This window comes from Macaca nemestrina, chromosome 5 (assembly GCF_043159975.1).
Source record: "Macaca nemestrina isolate mMacNem1 chromosome 5, mMacNem.hap1, whole genome shotgun sequence".
Lineage (NCBI taxonomy): Eukaryota > Metazoa > Chordata > Mammalia > Primates > Cercopithecidae > Macaca > Macaca nemestrina.
The window spans coordinates 141,189,997-141,197,090 of record NC_092129.1 but is presented as its reverse complement, the minus strand read 5'-3'; positions in this window follow the sequence as shown (position 1 = coordinate 141,197,090).

The window sequence follows — 7,094 nt, the reverse complement described above, 5'->3', positions numbered from 1 at the left end:
GCCATGCAGCACCCACCACAACCCCTTGGCCCACTGTGGTCTAGGCAAGAGCAGAAGAGTCCAAAAGCAGATGACTATCATCTTCCATTTATCTTGGTATCTATGACCACATCTTCCATATGTCTCAATATTTGTATAGCCCAGTGGGAGGGTTGTAGAGAGTCCAGAAGTGAAGGCAACTCCAGAGCATGGTCCATTGTGCCCCTGTATCCCCCTTCCCTTCACCACACCCAGCACACAGCGTCCTGTTTACCTGCCTCCAGGGCCTGGCTCCATCTCAGGTGCCACTCCAGCTGGGCCCACGCACAGGCATTGCCAAACCCTCTGCCCACAAGCCCTCGGCTTGGCAGTGATGCCTTTCTTGGGGATTCCCCCCAGCTTTTGTCCCACCCCCAGTCCCTTCTACCCCAACACAGACTCCTCCTCTTGGCTCATAGCACAGTACATGGCACACAGTAGGTTCTCTGGAAATGGTTCCCGACAATAAGTTGCTCCTTAATGACGATCATAATCTCAGGCCCATCTGTCAAGGGGTTCTCCCAGCTTCGGAGGTGGGCGATGGCATTGTGAAGGAGGTGGGTTCCAGCGCTGAGTGTCAGCTAGACTTAGAAAAAGCTTCCTGTCCCTTTCCCTGAGTCTGGGACTTTGGGGGGAGGGCAGCGTGGGAATACAGAGCCTGTCCATCTCTAGGGACAGAAGACCCATATTAGGCGCTGTCTTGGTCCAGCTGGGATGCCATTCTCCCATTCTCTCAGAAGTCAGAAGTCAAGGGTCAGGGCACCAGCAAGGTCTTCAGGGACAGAAGTCCAGGCAAGAGGACAGATGGAGAGGTCTGTTCCTTGGGCCCAGATTGTGTTTGGGGGTCAAGAAGCCGGGTAGAGGTGGGAGGGGAAAGCTGCCCGGGAGAAAGTTAAGCATCAGTTCATCCACATACTTTTCACACCCTGGGATAGAAGAAGAAGAGGAGTGAGAAAGAGAGGAAGATAGCTGAGGGGAGCAAGAAGGGAGAAAGATAGGGACACCACAGAGAAAAGCCAACAGGCAAGGCCGGGGGCAGTGGCTCAAGCCTGTAATCCCAGCATTTTGGGAGGCCAAGGTGGGCAGACCACTGGAGGTCAGGAGTTCAACACCAGCCTGGCCAACATGGCAAAACCTTGTCTCTACTAAAAGTACAAAAAATTAGCTGGGTGTGGAGGCATGTGCCTATAAACCCAGCTACTCGGGAGACTGAGGCAGGAGAATCACTTGAACTCAGGAAGCAGAGGTTGCAGGGAGCTGAGATCATGCAACTGTACTCCAGCCTGGGTGACAGAGTGAGACTCCATCTCAAAAAAAAAAAAAAAAAAACAAAAAAAAAAAAACAAAGAAAAGCCAGGAGGCAGATGGGAAATGGAAGAGCAGAAAATCACACCTCCTCATAAGCAGGCTCTAGGAAGGAAGATGAGGTTCCCCCAGCTAAAAGAAGAAGCAGACATCAACCACAAACACTGCAGAGGAGCTTGGAGAGCATCCAGTCCTACCTACTCATTTTATCTATAAGGAGTCCAAGGCCCAGAGAGGGACGTGTCTTGCCTGGGGACACACAGCAAGTCAAGATTCAACCCAAACCAGAGTCACAGAATGATGGCTCTGGGCTAGAAGACATTTCTTGACTTTCTACTGAGCAGAGAAAATGAGGCTTCAGAGGGTCATACTCTGCTTGACTTTTGGAAATGTGGGAGCAAGAAGAACAGCTATCAAGGCCCACCCAGCCTATGGCCAGGTATCAGAAAAAAGAAATGGAACATTCAAGCCCACTGCCCACAGCCTTGTCTACCTAGTGGCACTTGAGCCAAGGTTTGATGGGTTTTCTGTTGCACCCATTGATTTATTCCACCACTTACTCTATGTGCCCAACACTGTGCCAGGCCCTCAAGTTGAGGAGGAGGAGGACAAGAAGAGGGTGGCAAGGAGGCTACAAGCTAGTCTATTCGAACGCTTTGAAAGAAAGATAATTAAGTGGACAGTCATTCAGAGATTGCTGTATGCCAGCTGCTTGCCCCATATTACTATGTCAGAGACTCATAAGGCAGTTCCTATTGTTAGTCTTACTTTTCCAGATGATGACACTGAGGCTCAGAGAGACTAAGAGGCCCTCGATCCTACAACTGATGTGGCAGAGCAAGAAGTTAAACCACACTGTTTGCTCTTAACCATTACGCTGTACGGTCCCCCGGGATGGGCTTTAAGAGCTAGAGTGCGGCCGGGCGCGGTGGCTCAAGCCCGTAATCCCAGCACTTTGGGAGGCCGAGGCGGGCAGATCATGAGGTCAGGAAATCAAGACCATCCTGGCTAACACGGTGAAACCCCGTCTCTACTAAAAAATACAAAAAACTAGCCGGGCAAGGTGGCAGGCGCCTGTAGTCCCAGCTACTCGGGAGGCTGAGGCAGGAGAATGGTGTGAACCTGGGGGACGGAGCTTGCAGTGAGCCAAGATCTCGCCATTGCACTCCAGCCTGGGGCAAAGAGCAAGACTCCGTCTCAAAAAAAAAAAAAAAAAAAAAGAGCTAGACTGATGAGGTTACCCCCACCACCCTGTGATCCATCACATCCTATTTATTTATTTATTTATTTATTTATTTATTTATTTATTTTTGAGACAGAGTCTCACTCTGTCATCCAGGCTGGAGTGCAGTGGCATGATCTCGGTTCACTGCAACCTCCTCCTCCTGGGTTCAAGCAACTCTCTGCCTCAGCCTCCGGAGTGGCCCGGATTATAGGCACCCGCCACCACACTCGGCTAATTTTTGTATTTTTAGTAGAGATGGGGTTTCACCATCTTGGGCAGGCTGGTCTTGAACGCCTGACCTCGTGATCTGCCCACCTCGGCCTCCCAGAGTGTTGGGATTACAGGTGTGAGCCACTGTACCCAGCCCACACCCCTCCTTCTATCCCAGCCAAGGTGAGTCAGTCCCTCCTCTGAGGCTTTTATAAATGCCTTCCATGGCCCCTGATTTTTGGCCTTGTGTTGGAATTAATTGTTGGCATGTCTGTTTCCCTGGCAAGTTGGAGGGCAGAAATGACCTTTGCTCAGCCCTGAACCCCCAGTGCCTAGAACAGTATCTGGCATATGGTAGGTGCTCAATGACTGGTTATGGAAAGAATATAGCTGGGTAATATAGTATCCCCATATGAACAGAAAATAAAGCCCAGTAGAGGCTTAGGCCCACGGGAGGGGCAGGAAGAGAGTTTTATTAGTCTCCAAATGTCCTGAGTCTAGCACACTGCCTGGAATATACTAAGTACTCGTAAGTGCCCTTTGGAGTGAGTATGGAGAGTGCTCCAGATATGAGGCTTCCATGGGCCTGGGGGATGGACTCAGGAGGTTTGAGACTGCATTTGGATTGTGGCCAGAACCCAGGGCCCCTCCTCAAGAAGTTTGAGGCCCAGCCAGACCACCATGAGAGTCTGCAGAGGCCTGGGGTTCAGGGTACTGGGGGCCTCTTTTAGGAGTGCAGGCTGTTCCTGTGGACTCTGCCAGGGCTTGGAGCTGGGAACTGGGGGGTGGGCTGGATCAGAGTGAACAGGAGCAGGCAGGCTGGAGTTGGGACACATTCTCTAGCCTCTTCTGCTTGCAGGTGCCTGAGGACACCTTCAAACGTCCGCTCCCTTGTAAAACTTTTCCCAGCAAGAGGTAGAGGTAGGACAAAAGGCTGTGCCTTGGTCTCCAAAGTTTAGGAGAGGAGCCATGGAGATGGACAGAGAGAGGTGAGGAGAGAGAGACCCAGGAGGCCTCTGGGAAGGGAAGAGAAGGTTGCTGAGGAAGGAAGTCTGCACTTGGGGCCAGCTCTGCCTCTGGCACCAGCCCCACTGGGCCAGGGTCCCAGGGATTTATTGACTAATCCTCAAGTGATACACTTTCGGTGATTTATTCTCTCTCCCGCTTGCAATCTCACAAGATCCCATTGTCTCCGGACACTGCTGGCCAAGGGCCTCCACCTCGGGAGCTGCTGCCTCTCATCCACTTCCGGGGGGAATGGACGCTACCTACCACCAAGCACCACGACCCTCCCCTGCCCTCTCCAGGCCTAAGAGTCAAGCTGCCAGGCCACCAGGCAGTGCCAGGTACGAGGATGGCAGCACCTAGCCAACCCGCGGAGAAGGCGGTGAGCTGGGTGACCTCCTGAAGCTGCAGGAGTTTGTGCCGGCTGATGCGTTGCTCCACCGAGTCTTGGGGGGAGGCAGCTGGCGGGTGAGGGCGTGGCTACCAAGGAAGTGGGTGTCGGATACTGGGCGAGGGGACAGAGCTAGGTCACAGTCGAGGTTTTCACTGACCCGAGTGGGTGGGGGTAAAGGGAATTCGTAAAAAGTTTCTTTCTTCATTAATGGCCTTTTTTCCCTATCCGAGAGCCTGGGCGCGGGAGGGAGCAAAGACGGGCGGGGGCAGGGCAGGCCCTCCGCAAGTGACACTTAATTCCCGGTCTGGACTGGGCCGGCGCTTGAAAGCAACTAAATTAGCAAAACAGAAGTCAACTGTCGATTGCTTCATTGGAGGATTAAGTGTGATAAATGGGGGGTTTGTTCGCTCTCCGGTCCAGATGTTGTGTCTAAGTAAGGGTTTTTTAAAAAAAAAGTTTTTTTACATTCTTGGCCCAGGGCCCATATATATTTTGGATACTGCTGGGAGTATATAATATCATTGGAAAATGATGCGGTCTGCTAACCTTTTAAATAACATTTCCTCCCTCCTCTATTTTCTAATAGTTTGTTTTTCTTTCCATGTTTGCCTTTTATTGGGGGAAATTTTTTTTGGAAATTAATGAGGCTCAAGTTTGGAGACCAAAATAAAAAAGGGGTGGGGGAGTGTGAGAGGTGGATGGGGTGTGGAATGAAGCTGAGTGGGGGGAGGGCTACTCAGTGTCTTTTAAAGCGCTCCTGGTTTGATTTTCTTTTTTTTTTTTTTTTTCTTTTAATTTTCTCTGCCGAGGCTGCCCGCGGCCCTCTGGCGGGGCTGCGTGGTGGCGCGCGCGGGCAGGGCGCCCGGGACTCTCCGCCGCGCCCGGCGCCCGCTCGCCCTGCCCGGGCCGTGGGGCTGCGCGCCGCTGGCCTCTGGGAAGAACCTGCCATTCCCCCCGCAGCCGGGCCCGACGTGAGAGGGGGTGGGGGTGGGGGCGCCTCCTTCCTGAGTGAAACCTACGGAATCCGGCAGGAATTCGGGCCTCCCAGATTTAAGAAAACAAACAAAGGAAAGATTGTCAGAGAGGGGCCGCCAAGAGCCGCCAGGCCGCCGCACTGCCCTCCGCGCTCACCCCCGGGGCGCCCGGGCCTCCCGGCGGGGGCGGAACGCGAGGCTGGGGGGCTCCCCCGGGTGGTCCCCGGTGGGCTTCCCTGCCCTGGGTCTTGACTAACCTCTGTTGAGTCATCCTCCTGTCTCTAGAGCTAAAGAGGCCCCAGGGCGCATGGGAAAGGAGGGTGCTGCCGAGGTGGCTGCCTGGGGACGGGCCCTACAGAGGTCATTCGGGGCATCCCCTGCCTCTAGGCAAATCCCCACGGAGTCCCATCCCGCACCCTCCCACAGCGTCCAAGGCGAACCCCTGTCTCCAAGCCCAGGCTTGGGAGTGAAATCTCGACGGCTCAGGTTCCTTCTCTACGCAGTCCCCCAGCCAGACTAGGAATGGATCACCGCGCGGGTGGGCTCAGTTCCCGGCTTCGCCCGGGTCTAGGAAGAATGATAAAAAGTGAGAATGTAAAGGGAGGAGATACTATAAAACAAAAGGGGTTAGACACCTATAAGGCAGCAGGGACCCGGTGGTAAACATGCGGGTCTCCTGTGCTCCCACCGCTTGCGTTCTTCCCGGTCGCGTCCATGTTCGTTTCCTTCTCGTTATCTTGGTCTCTCCTGATTCTGTTCCCGTGTCAGTCTGCCCTGCCTCTGTTTCTCCAACTCTCTGTGGTCTCTCTCCCTCTCTGCCTTCTCTGTCTCCTTAACCTGAATATGGCTCAGTGCTTCTGGCTTTCTCTTTGTCTCTGAAGCTATCCTCCTTCGTGTTTCTCTGTCTCAGAGCTGACGCTGTCTCGTGGCCTGTCTCACTGTGTCTTCTTCTCTCCTCCTCTTCCTCCTCTCCTCTCTTCTCTCTCTCCCCCTTTCGTCCCCCAACCCTCCTCCCCCAACCATTCCTCTCCATCTCTCCACCCTGCCCCCGCCTTAGGTAGCCCAGCGGGCGGGCGCCGGGCCAAGGCCGCCCTGGGCAGGGCCTTGCTGGCGCTGACAGAGCCTCGCGCCCGCGGCCCAATTAGCGCGCGGCGCGAGGGACGCTGCATCTGGAATTGCGCTGCGCTCACGGCCAAGGCCGATTGTTTAGTCTGCGCGGAGGGGCGGGCGGCCCGTGCGGTGGCCCCACATCTGGAGCCTCGGCCAGACGGCCCTGCTGGCGGCTGGCCGGGGTGCGTGTGCATTTTTAACTCTGGGATTTGCTGACAAGTTAAGAAGTCGGAAAGTCAGTGACGGCGGGAACTGGCGAGGCACTCAAGGAAGGGAGGGGCAGGCGGAGGCTCGGGCGCATCAGCCGCGGCGGAGACAGGCTCGGGGGCGCGCACAGCAGCTCAGTGCTTTGCCCTCAGTCTACCCCCACCCGTAGCTGCCCAGAGCCGCAGCCACGCGTTGACTTTTCTTCCTTCCCGGTCTTTATCCTCTCCCACTTCTCCTTTCTCTTTATTTAGTCCCTGAACTATCCCGAAATCCCACACTTCCCAGCTGGCCAGAGCTCCTTGGAGGTCAGCCTCTAAGAGGGAAGCCCTGGAATCTCAGGGCTCCCACGCTCTGGAGGAAACACACAGAGGGCCAGAGAGGGCCAACAAATTGCCCGGAGGTGGCTCGGTAGTTAAGCGGCAGAGCTAGGACCAGAGGCCAACTCTCTTGACCCCTAATAGGGCTCTTGGCACAGCTCCAGGTCCCCCTTGGGGCTGATCCAATGTGAGCATTCTCACATTGTCAGAGTTCCTTCCCATCCTTTAAAAACGTGCTTTTGCACTTCCACTCATTCATTTCACAAATATCTGTAGCACACTGTGTGCCCGGCCTGGGAAACACAGAGGTAAACAAGACAGGCATGTCC